We start from the raw sequence: 23,904 nt of genomic DNA on the forward strand, positions 1-23,904 counted from the left end.
AATTAATTTGTCTTTTGATTTTAAATATAAAATACAGATATGCCTGTCTTATTTGGTGGGGACAAAGTTCAGAATTAAGTTTGGAAGGAAAAAAAGAAGCAAGATCTTAACATGAAAAATTTAATGTTCACTGCTGAGAGAATTTAAGGAATATATGAAAATGTGCATATGTGACTGGAAGTTTCTTTTGCATCCATGATTCCAGAAGGGAAAATATATGATAATGATATGATGAAAATGAGGAACATAAAGAACAAGAAAAAGGATGAAACTGTGTCTGCTTACCTCCCACTAAAAAAAAACCCAAACTGATTTAAGTAAGTGGTGTGGCAGAAGTATGGTTTAAACACAACCCATATTCCAATATGAACTAGAATACCTGGCTTTGCCTCTGACTCACACAGAGAATGAATTCTGATGAGTGGCTTTATTTTTTGTGTTCCATTGATCATTTCAGGTCCATCTGTCTTTTCCCTCTCATCTGTGCAAAGCAGAGATTTTGCCATGGTTAGCAATTTCTTTAGGATACATTTGCAAAGGCAGTGAGGGACTACCCTACTACCTGCCACTATACATCCATGTTTTTTTTAGTCACATAAGCTTATTATTATCTTTGCCATTTTTTTTCCATAAAATTGAGCCTTCTCTGCAGCAGCACTTGAAGCAAATATTTGGTTGTTTATACATTTAGTCCAAAATTTCTACTCCATATCACTTTTTCTCCTGAGGATAGATAGGCTTCTAATTAGAAAATGCATTTTACCTACATTTCCTATCCAGGTACATGGGAGGACTGTTTGCCATGGGAAGGACCCCAAATTGGGGCTGTAGGAAGGAGTGGCAGAGCCAAAGCATCATGAACTGACCCCCAGCCCCATTACTCACAACTCTATGCCTCTTGGGGGGAGAAGGAGGAAGAGTTATAAGTGAATTTGAGACTGAGGAGGGCTGGAGAGAAGGTGTTTTTTAGTTTTTTTTCTTATTTCTCCCTATAGCACTCTTATAATTTGGCAATGAATTAATTTTCCCAAGTGGAATCTGTTTTGCCTGTGATGATAACTGGTAAGTGATCTCCCTGTCCTTACTTTAATCCTTGAGCTTTTCCATCATATTTCCTCCCCATCTTGCTGATGAGAGGGTGAGAGAGTCTCTGGCAGACAGCTAAAGTCAAGCTGCCATAGCTCAGAAATATCCAGATCTGATTACAGTAAATGACATTTCTAGGGACATCTAAATATATGGCTGATGGAAAAAATGACATCTGAAGAGCAAAAAGTGTCTGAAAACTGTACAAGAAAGCTAAGGTAAATTTGAGAATTGCTACTAGAATTTGCAAACAGGATGTCACAGAAAAGGAGTTTCCAAAATGGATTGTGAGATTAGATTTTCTTCCTGCTTCTGAGGTGAAAACTAAGTACTGCAAATTCCCTGACTACCTCTTCAATTTCCAGAATGTTTAAATGTGTGAATTTTGCATATCTGCTGTAGTAGCCAGGTGGCTTTTGATTGTGAAGGAAAGCTGATAGGTATCTATCATCCAGGGCAAGGATGCAAGGGCAGCAGGTATAAGCACACCACATCTGCAAACACAGGAGTCACTGCAGGTTTTAATGGCTAAAACTCCTCAACATCCCCCTTGTGCCACTGTTCTCTTTAAAATACAAGATTTACATGCTTAACAGTGTGATATTTTGGGTTTGCAAAGGAGTTTTTCACAACTTGAGCAATTTGCAGTTGATTCAGCAAGAAGTATGTGGCCTCCTCAGGGTTTTACTTTTCTTGGACAGGACTGTGTGGGGATTTGAGCCCCTGGCTGGTCAGCTGGAGTGAAAAAAAAAACAAAACAAAAAAAAAAAAAAACAAAAACAAAAACAAAAAAAAAAAAAAACAAAAAAAAAACAAAAAAAAAAAAAAAAAAAAAAAAAGGTTTTTGCTGGTTGGCCAGTGAAATAAGGATTTGATTCAGCTGCAGGGAGAGCCCCTGGCTGACTGGCTGGAGGCAGAACTGCACAAGATTTTTTCAGGAAAAGAAACATGTTTCTTAGGATAAACACAGGATCAGCTCCTCTTATTTGACATGTGCTGGTCTATGCTGCATGTAAATGAATAAATTTTCTTCTTGAACCAAAATCCTAGATAAATTCTAAATACTATAAAATTGTAAAGCCTGAAAGGCTTTACAAGGCGTTGCTTATGAACCATTCCATAGTTGATCATGACTGTCTTATATATGTTTTAAATCATGAAGACTTTAGTCTTGCAGCTGGTGAGTGTCCCTTAAAAGTGGCCAAGAGTTGTATAAAGCATTGTGGAATTCATTAGAAATCAAAGCAATTACCTATAGAGTAAGAATATTTTGGTGGTTTTTGAGCTATTTTATACCACTCAAGATACAGGGAGCTATAACCTCAAAACTATTTAAGTCACTTGTATTGGTGAAAAAGGAGAGCTTCAGTGTTGTATTTCATGAATAAACAAATTCACCTCTGTGTGACACCAAGTCTTGTGGGTAAATTAGCTGACTGACCCCAAGTCACTGCTGACTTCTATGAAAGTTAAAGACAGTGATCACTCTCTCGAACACAGCATTCCAAAATTTACTTTAATGGATTTTCTCCAGTAAAAAATAGCTTTGAAATGAGTCTTGTGTATTGCAGATAAGCTGTGCTAAATACCAAATGCAATCATTATGAAACAACATGGGAAAATCCTGTTTGCTTTAAGATCTATCTAAAGAGGAATTTAAGATTAAAGATTGTAAAAGCACCGCTTAATATTCAGTATTAAAAGAAGAAATCTTTGAGGCACACTGATTAGGATTTGAGTCTCATCATTTTACTCTTCAGAAAAATCCTGTGCAAGTAGACTGCTTGTTTCATCACCAGTCATGCTGCTGATTAAAAGCAGGAATAGCCCAGGAAATACTGTGTAAAAGCCTCCATTTCTCCATAGGTGGACATAAATCTTTGGTCTGTCATAACTAGGAATAAACAAATGTGAGCACTTGCAGCAAAGAACATATTAACTGGCTTGAATTTCAACACAAAATTTACCAGGCATTTTGGGAAGACTGAGATTTGTATTTTTTTTTCTCCTTATCTAATTTCACTTTCCCAATTTTAAAGAGATTAGCCAAAAGGTAGCATTTTACAATGACAGTGTTGACAAGTATTAACTGTCTTGCTTTAGAACTCTTCAAATTTCTGAAAGCTGTTTTTAAACAGTGGTTAAATAAGTAAGAATTTTGGGATAAAACTCCAGATATTTGATCATGCTTAAAACTAATTAAACTGCACACTCAAGATATAAAACAAAAGTAATGTCATTAACGTGCAAAGGGGGAAAAGATATGTTTTGGTCATCCCTGAACAGGTCAGACAGTTAGATCATTACTTGAGTTCTTGTCCAGACAAATTATCCTGTCCTATCCTACCCTATCCTATCCTAGCCTAGCCTAGCCTAGCCTAGCCTAATCTCACATAAAAAGTATGGTGGATTTTTACAAGTCTACATAAAATCTTCTAATTGCAAATCTTTCCTAAAAAAAGGTATTTCTATGATTAGTAAATTGCTGTTAGAGTTTTCAATTGCACTACTGGATTGTTAAATCATAAAATTAAAATGGTTGTCTTCTCAAATGCATCAAGGTCAGTCAATATCTAAGTTTTAGAGAAGCTACTGCTCTAGGAGAATAATGCATAAAGATGTGCTGTAAGGTGTCAGACTACTTTTGTGAAGTCAGAAAACAATCATGGAACTTGTCTCTCTGTAAGGGCAATATAACCAAACTTTCTGAAAGCGTGTCATTGGGAGTTTTGGACAATCATTCAAATTTGACTTTGACAATCTAAATAAAGCAACTTCATCTTTTAAAAGATTTCTAAATTGAGACCTACTTTTGTCTGCCTGCCTTTATTTGTTAATTAAATGGTCTTGAATTTGATCTCAGGCCAGCTTTGCTTCTGTATCCACTTTCCACAAAATAAAGCTGAAATTTTATTTGTTTATTAATTTTCTTGCTTAAGGTGAGGACTTGCAACATTAAAACTTCTCTGCCTGGGACCTCAAGCAGCCACATTGCTGCAGGGTGAAAAGTTACCACGTGCTGGCAAATCCACAATAAATATCTATTTGAATGCTCTTAGCCTGTGGCAAATGCAGCGTAATTTAAGTTAGCATGAAAGAAGGCTAGGCAAACTCAATTTATTTTACATTTGCCATGGGCTAAAAGAATTCACAGTGGACAGTTCCTGTAGATTAGTTGCTGTATTTATGAAAGCAATTCTTTTGTCAGTATGACTGGTGTGAAATCAGGGAACAATCAGGATAGAAATCTGTAATTCTGGTATTGCAGAACACAAGTATCCAGGTAGTTATGTAGTCATCATTTCCTCAGTGTGAAATACTAGGACAAATATATTAGATGGGAAGAAAAAGAGTTTTGGAGAAGAGTTGTTTGTGATGGGTATTGTTAGGTTTTTAACTGGAGCCAGAATAATTCTTATACTGCCAAGCAAACATAAGAAAACATAAACAAAACCACAGACATCACTTTTGATATTTCAAGTGGAATTACAGACTTATAAGTGTAATGAATGGAACTGTATAAAATACTAACTTTTCTTCCTGGAAATTGATGAAAATGTGCCAGTGATTTTACTTGGAGCAAAGGTGTGCTCAGCATTGCACAGCCATTAATTTTAAATATGCTCTTGAAGTTGTAGCCTCCCGAAGTGTAAAAATAGGGCACTTTCTTTCCATCATGTAAACACATTCTTAACGAACAGATCAGATAGACTATTCTATAGAAAAATTCTCTAATATGAGGCAACGTAATTTTGTTTGTAGGAGGCCATGAAGATGGCTGAGAGGGCTGGAGTCCTCCTGTGAGGACAGGCTGAGAGAGTTGGCATTGTTCAGCCTGGAGAGAAGAAAGTTCTGGAGAGATCTTATGGCATCTTCCAGTACCTGAAGCAGGCCAACAAGAGATCTGGAGAGGGACTTACTCCAAGGGCAGGTGATAGGAAAAGGGATAATGGCTTTGATCAGAAAGAACAGATTTAGTTTAGTTACCAGGAAGAAATTCTTAGTTTGAGGGTGGTGAGGCACTGGTACAGGTTGCCCAGAGAAGCTGTGGATGCCCCATCCCTGGAAGTGTTCAAGGCTAGGCTGGATGGGGCCCTGAGCAAGCTGGGATCAAGAAAGGTGTCCTTGTCCACGGCAGAGGGGCTTGGAACTATAGGATATTTAATGTTCCTTCCAACTCAGACGCTTCTGTGACAATAAAAGAGATTTCAGCAAAAACCCCTTTGGTCAAACAGTTTTCCTCCTTGTTTTTCATGTCCTTTCTGTACTGTACTCACATGCTTAAGTGTGGATCAAATTTTCAAATTAACTGATAATTTTCATCTATCACAGCAGGCACATGCAACTCTTAGGTATTGGTCTCTTTTATATACATATTTTATAGAGAGGATAAGTATACCAGAAATTAAAGGAGATTTTAAATACTATGAACAAAAAGATTATATGGTTAGAGAGACAAAGAGGTTAAGAATATGAGAAATTTCCCCCACCTTCTGCAAAACTGGTAGGTAAATATTGCTAAGCAACACCACACACTGTAAATTATATTTGGTTCAAAGGTATTTGAGTGGACAAAACCAGTTCAACCATCTAGGACTTGCATTTATAGCATACTTCTAATCTCTCTGCTTTTCAGTTTCCTGCATAAAGACAATATTATTTCATTAAAAAACCCAGAATATTTGCTATGAAAGAGCAAAAAGTTCTACGAAAAAAGATGATCCTATCCAAGAATGAGAAGATAACTGCCAGACTGTAGAGAAACAGTAATTTTTCTGCCTTTTTCTGCAGCTATTTATCATTCAGTGTGTGACAGCTTCAGCAGGACGTAGACAGTCCCCTCAAACTGCAACATCCATAAATGAATGTTTGCAGTACTTTCCTGGATACAAAGATTATCCTCGAGCAAGGAGAAATGATGGCTGAGATACCTCACCTCCTGATGTGAGTAAATAAGCTATTTGTCACTTGAGTGAGGACTGGTTGGGAACATAATATAACAGCAGGGCTGGGGGTTGGGAATGGAGAGAAATGTCTTGCTACAATTTAATTACAAGCCCACAGAGCAGGGAAAAAATTAGTAAGCCTGCCCATTTCAAATTTTCTAATGGAAACCAGGAGGCCATTTTCACCTGCTGCAGGTTGTATTTTGGAAATTCCTACTTATTTGCTTAAATCTTTTAAAATAGCCCTTAAAGGATTCATGATGCAAGTTTAGTTATATGATTTGAAGTTAAGTTTGAAGACAGTCTAACTTCCAGTTGTCATGCTGATGTGGTGGCTGGAAAGTAGGAAAAGATCTGAGGATTTTATGGGTTTCACATCTATTTCTTCTGGTACAGTTTGGTATAAGACATTGGCAAAAGCAGGATACTGAAAAGGATGATATTCAAACTTGATTTTGTCTGGTTTTTCACCCCAAACTTCTCCAAGATGAGTCCTTTTCACAGGCTACAGCTCTTCACAAACTGCTCTGGTACAGCTCCTTTTCCTTGGGCCCCAGTCATTAAGGAACACACTGCTCCAGCATGGGTCTCCCATTTTTCCTGCCAGAGGACTCTCTCCTGTGTGGAGTTCTCCCCATGGGTTCCGCCTCGGGTTGCAGCCTCCTTCATTGCACCTGCACTTCCTTCAGATTCACCTGCTCTGCTGAGGGATCCTCCAAGGGCTGCTCTATGTATCTGCTCCACTGTGGTCTTCCGTGGGCTTCAGGGAAATGTCAACCCCACCATTCTCCAGGAATGGCAAAGGAACCCTGCTCTGGCACCTGCATCCCATCCTCCTCTGTGTCTGGCACGGGTCAGCTCCAGCCACTTCTCAGACACTGCCCAGCAGCCCCAGCCAGACCCTGGGCACCTTCATCCTGCACTCTGCAGTCCAGGGATGCCATGCCCTAACAGTTCATCGGATTGAAAACTACAGGAATACTTGTGAAATAGGTTTGGGTCTGCATTTCCAAATATATTTATAGTGGAGACAATAAAAAGATTAATTCATTCCTTTAGAGTAACAGAGAAAAGTACTTTGCTACAAGATAAATACATTTTAAGCCAATGTGATTATATTTTCAGATGAACAAAAGCAATGAAATGTGGCCCTATATTAAATAAAAAAATTCTCTTGGATAAAATTTTAATATTATCCAAAGGACAAATCTAGAAAACTCTTCACATTTTTCATCCTCCCTCACATCAATAAACAACCCTCTGTCTACCTTTGGTCATCCTCAAATATTTATTGCATCTGATAGTGGTTCTCTAAAAAGCAGATGATCATCTCTTTGGGACATGTGCCAGACTATCAATATCCCAAAAACTTAGGTACATAAGCCTTATGAAGTGTTGCTGGCACTGGTGGCTGAGGCACTTAGTTTAATGAGATGGGCTTGCCATTGCTGAAACTGCTAAATGTGTTTTCAGCAGAGCCATGGAAATAATCTAATTCATTAGACCTCTGACTGTGTTCAACTATTGTTATTGTGCTGCAACATTTTGAATATAAATACAAAAGGCCCACAGAAAGCAGTATTTCACTGTTTGAATTTGCACATATTGCCGAAGGCCATTTCAGTTCTCCCGCTGATGTTGCACTGCCTATAGCATATGATTATATACCTGATGCCTATAAAACTATGACAAAACACACAGTTGTTACAGTATGTAAGTATTGCCCTCTGTGATGACAAATGACAGGACATTTTTGCAGTATGGTGCCTTGTCTCTGCTAATACAGAAGCTAACACAGTTATAAGAAGAAGAAAAGCAAAAATAATAGTGCCATCACTAATAGTTGAGTCTGAAATAGGCAGAAAATGAGATTAGAGACTTTACAAAAAATCATCAATCCCTTGGTATGTTTTTTCATTACTTTTTTCATAAGAAAAAGCGATATGAAGGGAAATCATGACTAAGACAATGAGGAATCAAAACCTGAACAACCTTACTTTTGAATATTAGCCTATAACACTTCTGGTTTAAGATATGACATTTTTTCACACAGTGGTGCAGTATTTTTCAAATAATTTGAAGTGAAAATGTGTCAGTTCTAGATTGAATTTCCTTAAAAAAATGGCATTTCTTATAGAATCTGTCTTCAGTTGGAAATGGGTGTGTGTATCCTATTCCTATCTGTTAGAGGTGGTGCAGTTACCTTCTGTTAATTGGGCAGCTTTCTTAACTCTTCCACAAACCAATTCTCCCTCCAGGAGATATCTTCTGTTAATGGGTCATTGAGTGTCACTGCAAGACTGATAAAATTACATCATCCCTGTGTAAGAAGCTCTGCCCAGGAGGAGGAGCCAAGCATTCCTACCTGGATATAATCTGAGGCTTGGAACACCACAGCAGCCTTTTCCCACTGGATTCCCAGAGGAACAGCTGTCTTCTAAACTAGATTCCCAGAGGAAGACCAGGCCCATCTACACCACCATGGGATATTCAGAGGAAAACTCCACCCTTCTACAGGATCACTGCTCCCACAGAACCACAGCTGCTACTGCAGGAGGGCTGCAGCCACCATTTCATGGGACTGCCAGCAACTCCCTGAACAACACGGTGTCAGGTCATATTCTGAATCTATCAGTAGTCTTTTTTTTTTTTTTTTTTTTTGTACTATTACGTTTGTATTTTTAGTTTTCCTAGTAAAGAATTGTTATTCCTATTCCTATATCTTTGCCCGAGAGCTTTTTAATTTCAAAATTATAATAATTTGCAGGGAGGGGATTTACATTTTCCATTTCAGGGGAAGCTCCTGCCTTCCTTAGTATACACCTGTCTTTTCAAACCAAGACAAAATCCCATCATTTTCAAAATAAGACAGAATCCCAGTCATAACTGATCATACCACCAGAAATTTTAGAGTAGTGAACTCTACCAGAATAGAGGGTGAATTATGTGAACAGTAGCTGCAGTTTTCTCAGTTTATGTCACATTCCATTTGGTTAGTTACTTTATTTGCATTTTATCTTTAGAAAACCAAAGGCCAGAAGTCCAACATCTTGTCTGAGGGGATGCAAGAAGTGTGCAGCTAGATTTCAGTGAACTCCAACCCCAGGCATCCTCCTTCTTCCATGTTGGCAAAACTCCCACTCCAGCGCCTCTAATCTCTCTGATCTTGGTTCTTTTCCTTGCTTGCTCAAATGGTTCTTATCATACCAGACACTTGACTGTTCTCTGGAAAGAGGTATCCAAGGAGAGAGATGACTCCCAGAAGTCACCACAAAACTCCAGATTACTGTGCAGCACCAAAATGTTTCAATTATTAAAGCTCATTTCATTATTAACTGTGGGGAGGAATTGGTTGTTCCTTCTTTAAAATCTTCATAAATAACTCATTTTCAAAATTTCATTAAACATTAAAAATTTGTATATTTAAGCTAAATTCTCACTTCTGTCTCAGACTATATGCAGGCTATGGTATTCATACATTGTAAAAAGTATAATGTACTCTTTATTTCCTGTCCAGCTAGAATATTTAGAATAAAATTAGAGAAAAAAAAATCAAAACAAATAATTCATTTCCATGATTCTGAGATCTGGTTCATGACACCCAACTTCACTCCTCTAGGCTTGGAGATCTCTTCCTTTATTTTAACAGAGGCTATGGCACTGACTATGAATGTCAGAAGTGGAACTGCATAATGTGTTTATGTTCCAGTGTGAATGGCCTTGATAAAGAGTCTTATCAGCAACAGCCTCGTGAGTTTTCCAGTCCATTATTTGCACGAGGTCCTCAAACCAATCCCCCAAAGGAGGTGCACTGTTCTTGAAGAGCTCTGCCTTGTGTCTTCACTTACTGTTTCGCTGCTTAAAGCAAGTTTCTACCTGGGAAGAACATCCTTTCCCCATTGCCACTGGAATCAGACACTCCCACAGATGCCACAAAGCTCTGAGAGTTCTCTTATGACATCACTAGTGAGTAACTACAGAAACCATTTTGTGGCAATTTCTATGCTTTTTCTTCCATTTTAACATTTGCATTGTATCTTCTGTGAAGTTGCCTTGAAAACTTCAAAACTTCCTGATTATTTTATTATTCAAATCTCTCAGTCCAAATAGATGCACATGAAAATCCACAACTTTAAACCTCAGAACACTACACAGGAAGACCTTCAGATCTTGTTCAATGGTGAAGCTCCTGGCACTCCTACAATATTGAAATGATAACTTTCTCAATAGTATACCATGGTGGTTTGTGGCTATTAAATATCTTCCTTGGAATTAACCTTTGAGATTCATACTCCCTCTCAATCCCTGATTTAAAATATCATTGAGTTTCACAGTAATTTTTGAGACATACTAAAATGTTCTGCAGCAATTATGAGGGGCCAGAGTTGAACAAATTTACAGAATTTTAATGAGTTTGCAGTGGTAATTATTTTTAATTGCCTTCCATCTCATTAGCATACCAGGTGGCAGCTATGTAACCTCACCATGGATGCTGATTGTCTACATGGACATATTTCTCTGCAGACACTAATGAACACACATATCCACAGCTTCTGTAGTGGTCTACTCACAGCAATTTTCTTGTTCCTGTGAACAAGGAGTTTGGCTCTGACCTCATTCACACCAAAATTAACTGCTAGGATAGCACAGCTTCATACAGCTTCCAGTGCACCTTTTTAAAAAATAACATACACATATTCAAATATATTAAGTTCTATTTCTGCTGTGAGCTGTTTAAAGGCTTTTACTTTTACTTACCACTTTAGAAACAAAGAGAATTATCCCTGTTCTCTGTTTACACAGCAATATAGCAAAAAAAAAAAAAAAAAAAGGAATGTTCCTCTACACTTTCCTCCCTTCTATAAGAAGTTTTTATTAAAGTTATTAATTATTAATGATCATATTTTAAAAGCATCAATTTCCTCATGTGATCAGAAGAGAGAATTTCAAATGTCAGCAAAAAAGCAATAACAACAGAGTCCTGTGTGACTGTTGATTGCTAGAGGAATTCATATGTTGTTACTTACTGAGGAAAAAAACCCAAACACAAAAGAAACCAAAAGCAAGCAACCTAGCATTGGTTTAAGAAACACGACACTGAAAATTTAATTCCTTAGTTATAAAAAAAGGTTCATCTGTTTAGGATTAGTACTTTATAATAAATGCAGATTAGAAGCTTCCTTATAAAAGCATGCACTACAGGAAAAAAAAAAATCTAATCTATAAAGAAACCTCTTATTTTTTGCTTCTATAATAAAATGATTGTTCCACCATGTTGTTAAGGCTGTTTAAGAGTTCTGGCTTCCAGATGTGTGAAATCAAAATGATTCCTATTTCAATTATACACCATCAGTTACAAAGTTCCAGATGCCATCTAAAAGCTCTGCAATATCTATCAACCTGTGATGAAATATCTGTAAAATTTAGAAATTTCCTCCACTGCTTTTTAATAGAAAGAAACTTTAGGAGATAAAACCTGTAATGAAGTATCATTAGGTTCTCCTCTTTCTGTCCAGATAGATGTTGACTTTACACTTTCTCTTTTTTAAGAAATATATTCTACAGAATAATTGATCAGTTTATTTAATGTGTCTTTCTTTTCATATCTATATGTTTTACCTTCTTCCCAGGAATTTATTTCAGACACTTCAATTGCAGAGTTAGAAGATGTATGTATTTTTCCTGTTTCATATTAATAATATACATCTATATGGTGTTGGTTTTCTGCTCCTAATTGAGCCTTAAAGCCACTCTTAATTAAAATACTTTCTTCCCTTGGCACAAGGCAGTGAATAGCCAAAGGCATTGTCATCTCAAAAGATATCTCTCACCCTATATATCATTTAGAAAATACAAATTTTACCATGACCTGAAGTATTTTGTAAGACTCTGAACTGGTTATCTTAAACTATATTCTTTAGCTAAAAGTTCCTTTTGCCTTGGAGTTCCTACACCTATGACATGACAAAAAAACCAATGTTCTTAAACCTACAAAGTGTGCTTCTGAAAATCAAGGTGTTTCAAGATGGGTCTGTTGTTACTACTTGAAAACATTGGCTTAGAAAATTTTTTCTTTTTTTTAGATTGAAATCGTACAATTTTTGCTTAAAAAACCTTTTAATTTCTGTGTATGCAGGAGTTTTTTTCACAACAGTCCTATTAGAAAACTAAACATAATAAACTTTCTTGCTACTAAATAATGGTATGTTTGAGAGAACAATTACATATGATTAGATGCAGATTAGATTAGTGTTCACGGCAACAATCTTTTCAATTCATTTCTGTGCAGCTGGGGTAATTAAGAGAAAAGAAGAGCAATAAGTGTCTGAATGGTTGGAGTCATGTCCTCTATCCCTTATGTACACATGAGTGCATGACATTTAGTTGTCATCTTCTTGGTTTAGGGGAACAGCCTGGTCTATTTTTATAACCTATATGATCACATAAACAGAATTTATCAGATTCATTCATATTGCAAATATCACAAATAACTCCAAACCCAAAGAAATGTTGCACCACTCTTCAAGCCAAACAAAACAAAACAAAAGAAAAGTAAATTTAGAAATAATTTCTCTTTAATACCAATTTTTATATGCATAAAGAGTCTTAAAGCTCACCCTGGAATAGTCTATGAAAGAAGCATGGAAAATGCAGTGAAGCTTCCATGTGAAAGGCTGTAGGTGAGTTTGCATTAACGATGAAAGATTTTGCAGTTCAAGCAGCACTCTCTCCTTTGCAAACGTGTATATTTTTTGTTATTACCTTACAATTGTGTCAGGACTTTGTGTATCAGCACAGCTTGAACTCATCAGCAGCTAAGCTTGTTATGGATAATCTTATTTATTCTACCACCTCTCTGCAAGATAATCACATTATGGTTCTCTCAAGGGCTTATCACCTTGAATCCACCCAGGACCTGCAACATGCACACAGAGGGAGAAAGAGATGTACAGATGAAAAATCCAGCTAAATGTCTTTTTTCCCTATGCTCAGAATGATTACATGAAGACTGAAAATTATAACTGCTACTATTAAATATTTCAGAATAACAGAATTAATTGGCATAGAAATTAAATATAAATGTTAAGAATTGCACTTTTGATTAGGAATGAACATTTATATTTTCTATTAAAAGTATAGGGAATCTTCTACTCCCTAATACTCTTATCTGTAATGAGTTACCAATAATATCAAAGACTACAGATATGATTTCTGTAAGAAGACCAAGATAATATTTGCCTTTCAATGAGGCACAGTGTAAAAGGAATACTTTCTTTCAACCTTCTACTAAGCACATGAAAAAATGCAATTCCTTTTTTTGAGTAACTGAAAACTGGACGTTGAAAGGAACTTAATGGAGTTAAATTAAATGTCCTGCTAGAAATTTTGCTCAATGTCCATTTCAAGAGACAGAATTATCTATTATTTCATCACTTCCAGCTGTAGTCCAGATTAGATTAAATGCTATTAAGTATTAGGTTTAAATTGATCTTCCACTGGCTAAGATATGTATTAATGTGTTTCTTTTTACAGAACCCAATACTATGCACAAAAATATAAGGATAATTGTTTTGAATGTAAGAGTTGTTTTTGTTTTGGTTTTTTTTTTTTTTTTTTTTTCAAAAGCATGTCAAATAAAGGTATCAGAGCCTGTGCTTTTATATACTTGGAAAACACTTCACAAACCAAGTCCAAATTAATTTTCAACTAGGGAATTCATATTATCCATTAGGACTTCTCTTTGAAGGTAGACTTTGACCCTTTGAGTTGTTTGATCCTATTTGATCCAATATGATGACTAAATTGGTAAAATTAAGCAACAACTCTGTCTTCATTGTATTCTCAGACTAATTTCCCTCTCCCTAGTGTCTATTAAGACTGTCTTAAACACACCAGTCCCTCTGCACACAGTTCAATATGTCCATATTTTCATATGTTGCCACTCAGCAGAAGTTCTGTGAAATATGGAACCAAGATCTGACTTCAGAAGCATTCATGTATTAGTAGAAATTTGCTGTCCCTGTGGGCAGAACATAACCTTAAATTCCAGGAGCTTTTTATTTGGCTGTATTCTTGTGTGACTCACATGGGTATTAGTTTGTATTTATAAACCTCAGATACTTAATTCCCATCTATATAACTACTCCTTACATAAGCACAAATGTTAGCACACCCTGTGCAGTGTGGAAAGTGATTAAGTGTGAAGTGCTATTTTGAATTTCAAGTGGATCCTTCTGAATGAAGTACAACACACTGTGCAAAGTAAAAGATTCAATTGTTTGATTTGGTTTTCCTCCTCCCTTTTCTCCACAAAGAATTTTCAGTGTTAGAAAAGGAAGTCATTTTAAGACATGTCTTAAAGCAAAAACAAAATCAAGCTATAGAATTTTTCAAAAGATATTTTATGATTTAGATGTAATTATTTTAAATGTTTGTTTACACAGTATTCTTTGGTGACATAACACTGCTGTGATACACAGCAGTAAAAATATACAATAATGAAATTATTGTTATGATTTACTTTTTTAAAAAATATTTTCCAGAGATAGGGAGATATATCTAAAAATTCACAAAAAAAATCACCAAAAAATCATTTATTAAGGAAGGTAAAGATACTTATTCACTTAAGCTAATATGAATAGTACCAGAAAAAATGCATATTACCCTTAGGGGGGTCAAAATGAATCAAAGTTATGAGATACCAGTATAGCTTTACTTCACCTTCCTCATGCTCAAACACTATTAGACTTTCTTTTTATATTTATAGTTCCTTATTGTGTTCTCCACATAACCCACCCTTCATTTACAATTTGGAAGGGTTTGTAACCACTGGCAAAGGAGATGGCGTAGGGACCAGGTCCTGTTCATGAGGCAACTTAATATGTCTCTCCTGACATATCTAGAACAGAATTACACAATATTTTGTTCTCTAAAGGACTTTTCTGGATCAGAAAGCAAAGTAGGACAGACAATGGCTTATTGGACAGAGAAGGTGTTTGCTTTGTGTAACCTCATTTTAAATACCTGAGGTAATGGTGAATAGTGATAAAAGGAAAAATGGTACAAACTGGGGGGAATACAGGAAGTGGAAGCCAGGGAAAGTTGAATCATTTTGGTTGGAAAAGACCTCTGAGATCCTCAAGTCTCCAAATATTAACCAAGCACCACAATGTTCAGTTCACCATGAGAGCTAGATATTATGAGGAAATGGATAAATTTGTTCTCTTATTTTACCTACACCTCAGTCATTCAGAGATGCTTTGCCTGGGTCACTCACTGACTGTGCCATGGCTCAGAGGAAGCTGCTCAGAATGTGGTGGTGCTCAGCATGCCCAGTCCCACAGGACTGCCAACAGACCTGAGCTGGCTGCCTCGAGTGTCCTAAAGGGAAACTTTCAAATTAATTTTTAATGGTCCTTGTGCATCTCACCTTACTTAAGTTATTGCAGGCTATTGTAAACGCAGGTGAACTCAACAGGAAGAAATGATGATGTCTGACTCAATTCAGAAGGCTGAATTATTTCTTTATTATAACTATGCTAAAATACATTAATATGCTATATAAAAGGAGGATACTCAAACTACATACTACTTTCTCTGACCCTATCTCTAACTGTTACACAACTCGTGACCCTCTCTCGAGAGTCCAGCCCTAGGTGGGTTGGATTGTCCATCAGGCTCAAACAATCTTCACTAGAATCCAATCAAGCAATCACCCCAGGTAAACAATTCTCCAAACACATTCCACATAGGAAAAACAAGGAGCAGAAATAGAAATTGTTTTCTCTTTCATTTCTCTCTGTGCACCTCTATAAAAAATCTTGAGAGGGAGAGAAATGTGCTTGCGATAAAGGGCTTTTTTATTTTGTGTACCCCTGCCCCTTGTTGGTCCAAGAAGAGGAGGGCTGACCTATCATCAAACATTTATGTTTAGTATCAGATGCTCAACAGCTTATTCAAGAAAAATGACCCTCACTCCTCTGCTCCTCCTGTGGGTACAGAAGTCAGTGATCCACCATGCAGGTAACTGAGCTTTTAAAATGAGGCTGGTGATTTTCACATATTACACCCTGTGAGAAGGGAAAAATTTAGCATCTTTGAGAACACAGATCTTGGCTTTTCATCACAGAAGGGAGATTTTCTTTCTAGACTTCACTACTGAGAAATGAAACTGATGATAAAAAAGAGCTCATCTCCTTCTCCAACTTCTCTCCCTGTTGGCAGTATCTCACCAATTTTCCTTGATGAACTAGAAAGTCTCAGATGACTTCTAGGATTTTTAAGGACCTTTCCATTTTCTCTGCAGCGTAGCCATCTTTTTTAAAATTTTGAAAGCTCTTTTTTCCAGATTTGCTTAGAAATAAGAAACCCAGATATAACAATAGTAAAAAAGGTATGTTATTCACCTATGTTGTTCACAGTTGCTCACCTGGCAACAGTCAGAAATCCTGTGGTACTTTCCACCATGCATTAAACATCACTCTGACCTCCCTGCTGGTCTGATACCTCCTGGTGCTATAAAGGCAAACCATCAGCACAGCTCAGAGCTAAATTAACACCAATGGTTTTCTTCACTTGGATCTATCTGCTCACTGATTCAAGCAAACCAGTTAAAACCAAAATGTGTTTCAGGCCCTTGGTTCTTCATCAGTATATATCCTGTTGCTAATCTCTGTATCCTGTAGCTTCTTCTAATTACTGATCTGCTGTCTCTGCAGCAAATGCAAAACTTAATAAAATATTGCTGACAGATTTGCCTTGTAGCAAAATCCTGAGTGCTTATTTTGAATCCAACATTCTGTCAAAATCAAACCTTTTATTTCTTGGCAACCTCCTTTTTTTTTTTTTTTTTTGATACTGCAATCTTTATTGACACAAATCTCAAATACTGCCCCTAAGTATACTTTACTTACATACTGATACATATTTCTGAAGAGAATACAAAGATCAATAATTACAAATAAAATGGCCTATTGTAACTTAGAGTACTTTAGCTAAAAGGAAATTTATAAAATAAAAAGGGCAACTTTTACATAGATTTTAATGTATGGCATTCTATTACTTCAGATCTTTTACTTGAATATACACTTTTGTATTACAAAGGCCAGAACTTCTGCCAGTGTGAATAATAATAGTTCCCATATTTTGGGTATATGGTTTACTGGAACTAAGAGTTTCAGCTTATAAACTAAAAAGATTCTTTAGTCAAATTCCAAAGACTTATTTTTCTTGGGTTTATTGTTTGTTTCTTTTTGTTTTGAGTTTGGGTACGCACGTGGCTGAAACATCTCTGGAAGTATACATGCACATCAGTGTTTACAGGGAATCTAAGGGAAGACCAGTTAAAGAAATATCATTATCTTAAGCTCTAATTTCTGACACGCACAACCAAAAGCATCCATGAAGTGGCTCTCTGACAGTCCCAGGAAACAACACAGCTGTACTCTAATACACTCAAGCAAAATCATTTGCAAGCTTCAAATATTTCTGTTCTCTCCTACAGAAAGGAGACCCTCCTGCCCCTTCAAGTGAACATTGTCACATAAAAACAAGCTATAGAGGTCACAATTTAGTCTAGAAGCTGTAAATTTCTAATGGATTCTGTCTAATAGAGACAAAATTCTCCTCTGCTTCCCTCTTCCCTTCAGACATCTTTGCATATCAGCTCTAAAGCCTGTCTCGTGCACCCTTTTGAGGTTACATATCCAGGTTCCAGCACGATCAGTCATCAATTCTGTGTCACCACAACACCCACTACATAAATAAAACAAATTAAATTCTCAGGCTGTTTTTAAGGTGAGCCTTCTTCTGGAGCTGGCCATATATGTAAGTGAAGTCTCTGTGACTCTCTTAGATTATCTTAAGGAAGGAATCCTGTCTTTCCTTTTCATCTTCATACAGCATTTAACACCCTATCAATTAATAGCAACATCAACTAATTAAATAGCTTGATTGAATTTGGTATGCTAAATAGATGGATAGAATGCTTTAATTGGTCACGCTGGATGGACGATGAGCGAGAGAGGTTTCAACTTCACCTGTTTCCACTTGGTCAAGACTGAGAGCACTTTTCCTTGTCTTCAGAGCTGTACGTACTTAGCAAAGAAATTTATTAATTTAAGACTGATACAGTAAATTCATCATTAAACAAAACAGTAAAAGCATTCCTGTACTAGAATACAGATAAAAAATATAATTTTTTTTCATGTCTTTATTCTTCACTGTATCACTCTCTCTCACCAATGAAAATTTTGCTGTGTAAGCAATCACATTGTTTCTATGTGCCTGTATGCAAGTTACTCAGAGCATTACAAATACTGAACGGTTTGAATAAAAAAGGAAAATCAAATCCTACAAAAAAATTCCAAGACAAGAGACCAAGATTTAAAATATCCCTTAAAATTCCACCCAGTAGAAGGCTGAAATTTTCACCTAGTGTCAAGGTTTCCATGCACATGTCTACATGAGTCAAAGCATACAAGAATGAAATATAAGAATGAAACATCTCTCAAGAGTGGCCTTGAAATCCAAGGACAGGTGCAGAAGAAACCAGAGTAATTCTGGCTGTGATCCTTGCTACTCTGGGAAAACATCCTAGCATCTCCTCTTTTGTTCCACTGCTCACTGCTATCATGGAGGTAAACAAGAACAACCTAATGTAGATAACAAACTCTGATCAACTGTAATTCACATCCAAAATGGATGGCCATAACTAACAAACAGTGGGTTAACCGTGGCAATGTTCCAGTGACATTTTATAGGGTATAGGTTCAGTGTTGCCAGTCAGGAACATTGTTTGTTTCACCCAAAAGATTGAAGGATCACCCCACGCGGCAGAAAAAATGGCCACTGACCCAAGCATGGGGGAGTGGGAGGATGGGAGGCACTCAGTCATGAGAAGTGTCCTTGGGGAGAATCCCAATCCCAAGGGAGGGCTTCCAGTCACAGAGCCACTGCTTTGAGGAAAACCACTTCAGGGGTTTCTGTCAGGGGCATTGTGGTGAGACAATAAGGGTATGAAAGGCTGGTTGGCACCACGACTCTACAAACTCCACAGGTGCCTGAAGGAAATAGTGCATAAATAAAATATTTAAAACTAATACTACAATGCTATTTATATGGCTTTACGAATATTACACTAAATGAAGCGTCAAAATCCGCCAGAATTTGATAATAGTCTCAAAACTAGATCCGTTATAATCAAAAATTATGAAACTCTTTAGTATGCACTGAAGGGTTTACCATCACAAATTTTATCTTTTTTTCTATTTGATCAATTAGTAGTTTATTGTATATGAGCTTTTCATTCTCTGTGTTTTAGCTCTCCATGAATCTGCTGCTCAGGTCTACTGGATAACTGAGCTAATAAAGACTACAGGTATCAGCGTGTGAATTCCTAGCCTAGTTTTCAAAGGCAAATTACAAGACAAAATTTTAAATATTATCTGTATTGCAATTTCTCTGTTAGATAGTTTTTTATACTATATACACCCAAACAAAAATGCATTTAAAATTAATCTTTCATGAAGATTTTTTTTTAAAAGACAACTTTATGTTACAATATAATCAAAATTCTGTAGTAATTCAGTTTTACAGAAGATAAACTGTCTATAAACTGCTTCTTCTATAATTCTGTGAACTAGGACATAATCCATGTTGTTTATTAAAGGCTGTTTATTGAAGGCTGAGTGTTTATTTTCTCAATCTGCAGTTATTTCTTTAAATTGTTAGAGAGAGAAAACTTGAGAATTGAAGTGGATCTGCAAACAACCAAACCAATAACAAATTGCAGCCTAGTCTAAGCCTAAAAGTTTTTCAAGCTTTCACTGACTAATTTTTCAATAAACCCCACTGAGTCACAACCACCTAACCAAATAATTCAAAATCCATTACTAGAGTACAAAAATATACCAACCAAAATTTTCTTGCTATTTATGACTGGAGTTCACAGATTGAAGTAACAACAGTGAAAACTAAATCTGAAATGGTTACTTGCACAGCCTCCTAGGGTAGATCCTTAACTAACATAAGCCAACATAAAATTGCTCACCAAAACAGGAAAAAGGCTGCTAGAGATCAGCCTCTGAGCTCAAAAGATTAGGGATTTTCTTTCTATATCTGTGATTTTTTGGTACTGCTTACAAGCAAGCTTAGCACTTGCAAGGAAAAGTCTGTAACTTGCAGTTTATCGTTATTCTGCCAGAATGAGAATTTTCTAAAAGTCTTTTGTATAGAGCCCTAAAAGCAAAAACCCATGCATCATTCAGCTTGCCTCATTCATAGAGGTAGTACATTTACTATATTAAGATAACCTTTTAAGGAATGACCTAATTAAAAAAATTGAATGAAGGAAAAACAAATCACTGGCACTTTAATCTAATTATAGGAGAAAACACTGTGTTAACTGCTGATCCTCAGAGAAATCCAAAACCAGCAAGAAGAAAATATTACCACTCAATAAAAGTCTTGGCAACTTCCCACTGAGACCTGAAACACAATATGTACCCATCAAACACACACCAACTTATTGGATCATTAGGTAAAACCCAGAGTCAGCTGAATGAAGTGCTGGTCTCTTTAAAGCTGAAATATTTCCTAGTACAATAAATAAAGCAGGCACAAATAGCCCCACATAATAGGAATCATTAGGAATAACAAATATTAGAAAGGAATGTGCTAAACTGTGTCACTTTGAAAAGTTTCACAGTGAAGTTAACTTTTCTTTGTTGTAATGTTCAAGAAATAATAGCAGTCCAAACAATGTTACTTTCCGTCTTCTGTAAACACAGAAACCAGAATGTCAAGGACATGAAATTCAAATGTTCCTCAGTGGAATTAAAAAAATGCAGATGGAAAGGAAAATGGCATCTGAAAATGTTATTGCATAAATTGCATAAATGTGCAAATAAAGGCAATATTTTTTCTTAACTATCTGTTCTTTGAAAAACATTTTTTGATCCCTCCCCTTAAGCTACTACCATCTATCCAGAAATCCTTCTGACTTTGCTCCATCCATACCTTCTAGAGCCTCTTCTTCTTACTTCCATTCCCCTTTATAACACTGCAGTACATCTCACAATTCTGTTTCTGCCTCCTATTGTGACACCTCTCTTCCTCCTTCACCATTAAATCTCCTTCCCTGACTAATCCCTCAAGTCTGCTTCATGACCCTTCTCTCATGCCTTGTCTCTCAAGTCACCTTTCCCCTCTCTTCCACCTCCACCCTTCCTTTTCTCCTTGCTGTTTATGACTGGGAGGTGAAGATAACCTGTGCACCACCTAATCAAAAAAATCCCTGAAGATCCTCTCCAAGAAGACAAGCATATTTCTGCACACCAAATACTATCTCAGTGGAGAGAAAAGTGTTCTTTTCCATTAGATTCCATTATCTTTCCATTACACTTTTTCTTCTTTAAACTCTTTTAATGTTCCTTAATGCTGGATATTAAAAAAAAATAATGTGGGAAAATTTTAACTAGATTAATCAGCTATTAGTGACTGAGAATGAGTGGGGAGGTGTGAATTCCTCTGACTTCTACAGGGGAAAGTCTATCCCAGCTGCTATCCACAGTTGTAGATCTGCTGACAGCCAGGGACCTAGGAGGATTTATGCCATTTGGAGAACTACTCCAGTATTTGGAATGCAAGAAAAATTGTGAGACCACCTGAGTCTTGTGTGAGGGAAAAGTCAACTTATTTTCAGGCATTTGTTCATAGGAAAACAGACTTTTTAGCAGCAATCAATTACATTTAATGTATTATTTTCTTCTTAGACAATAACAGAATGTGGTAACATTCCATAGCTCTCATTTAACTGTTGTTTTTAATGTGTACTCAAGCAGTTTCTTTCAGAAAAAAAGACACAATGAAAATACTATCATGCAGATATTTGCTTTCTTTTGATAAGACAACCTATTTGCTGTTCAACCCTCTTGCACTGTCTAACTCCTTGAAAACCATAAGGCACAAATGGCACACAAGCTATAACATTATTACAGCATTTGTAATTAGTTTTGCAGCACTTGACACAAAAAGAACAAAGAAATGTGCAATATTGTCATTAACTATTAACTGGACTCTCTTCATGTGCAACTACAAGTATAATTATTTTCTGCTTTATGCATTGTCTTTTGCATGAAGCCCTCTTCAACAAAAACTCTGTCACATTCAAACGATGGCATACAGTTTTCTTTTACTCAGGATTGAAGAAAATGTGTTCATCTTTTCATCCAGAGTGAAATTGTTGATGGGACATGAGGGAAAATAATAAATTACTTGGATGAAAATCTTTTTTGTGGAATAATTTTCCTGATCTAAGTTACAGTGGTTGCGTTCATGGGCTCCAGAGGAGAAGGGTTTCAGAGATAAGGAAAAGAGATTTGAGCAAGGTTTCTTCTTGTACCTTTGAACCCTGTGATATGCACAACTCAAACTCAGAGACAGCAGTGAAATGGGAAATAACTTCTTTTTTTACACTTATTTCTAGAGTACTCACTCTATTGAAATAACTTAGGAAATACTGGCTTCATGTCTTTACCCAGAATATACTACAAAAAAAAAAAAAAAGATTTAAAAAAGTTAAGTACACTTGGAGACAAGAGTTTAAGACAATACATTCTTTTTCAAAAATCTGCTTTCCCTCAAAAAAAGAAAAACAAACAAAACCCCCAACAACCAAACAACAACTCCAAAAACTTCAACAACCATGCCACTCAAAATCAATAGTGTCTTATATTTTTATATTTCAACGGCTAAGCAGGGGTGGAAACATCCAAGCTCTAGGTTATCTTTCCTTAAAAGGCAGTTTTAAGGTAGTTTTCTGTTCCATTTCAGCGTGTTTTCACCTGCTTGTAAGGCAGCACTGTCTTTGTGGCACACTCAGTTACACTCTATAGGCATTCTCTGGCTTATTTAGCCCAAATTCTAGTGACTTTTATTTAATGTGTTGTAGGGTTTCAGTGTCCTAGCACCACCTTTTGTAGGTGTTTAGGGTTGGCAAGGATGCTTAGCATCCAGCAGAGCTACATATAGAAAATTTCTCTGGAGTGATCCAGCAAGGAGATCAATAGGCATGAACATTGCAGCCTCCTTTTTTCTTCCCTTGGGGGAAGAAAAAAAACCAAACATGTAAGCAGAATCAAAGGCAATGTGATATGGATGGGCAGGAATAAGATCAGAATATTTATGAAAGCTCACAGCCAAGTGGATTTTGTTTATTCCTGACACAATACAACATCATTCCCATTTTTACTGTGCAAAAGTACAGTTTTGATGAAATTTTCTACTCCCCACCCAACAATCCAAAGAAAATCTATCTCACTTATCGAACATTGGCATGTCAAAATCCTTATAAATTTATGGGTTATAAAACATGGATGTAAATTTGTAGTTCAGAAGCATCTCACATTCCCAGAACACTTTCTAGTTCCCCATCTGCAATATAAAGTCAGACTGATCTCTCTAAATCAAAATTGGATTTTTCTGACACTTCATCTCTTTGTCATGTTTTCTCCTCACAATATCTGTGCTACAAAACTCCCTTTCTTTATCCATTTATAGCATCATAGGACACACATCAATTTTACAGGTAACAAGACTAATGTATATAAAAAAATCTTATAAATCACATTTGTAGAGAGGAAAACTGTTAAACAACACAGTCATTTAAGGAAAACCCATTTATTCTGCAATTTTTTCAGTTGATGTGTAATATTTTGAAGTCAGGCTCTGTTGGACATATTTATTGTGATGTTGTATATGATGTGCAATGCACATAAAGCTGTGATAGGGTGTATTTTTCCCAATGAAGGAAAACAACATTTCTATTCTCAAGTGCTGTAATACCTCTAACTTCTCTTTTCTTCTCTCTCAT

The sequence above is a fragment of the Lonchura striata genome, chromosome 1 (genome assembly GCF_050655825.1).
Source record: "Lonchura striata isolate lonStrDom1 chromosome 1, ASM5065582v1, whole genome shotgun sequence".
In the NCBI taxonomy this organism is placed as follows: domain Eukaryota; kingdom Metazoa; phylum Chordata; class Aves; order Passeriformes; family Estrildidae; genus Lonchura; species Lonchura striata.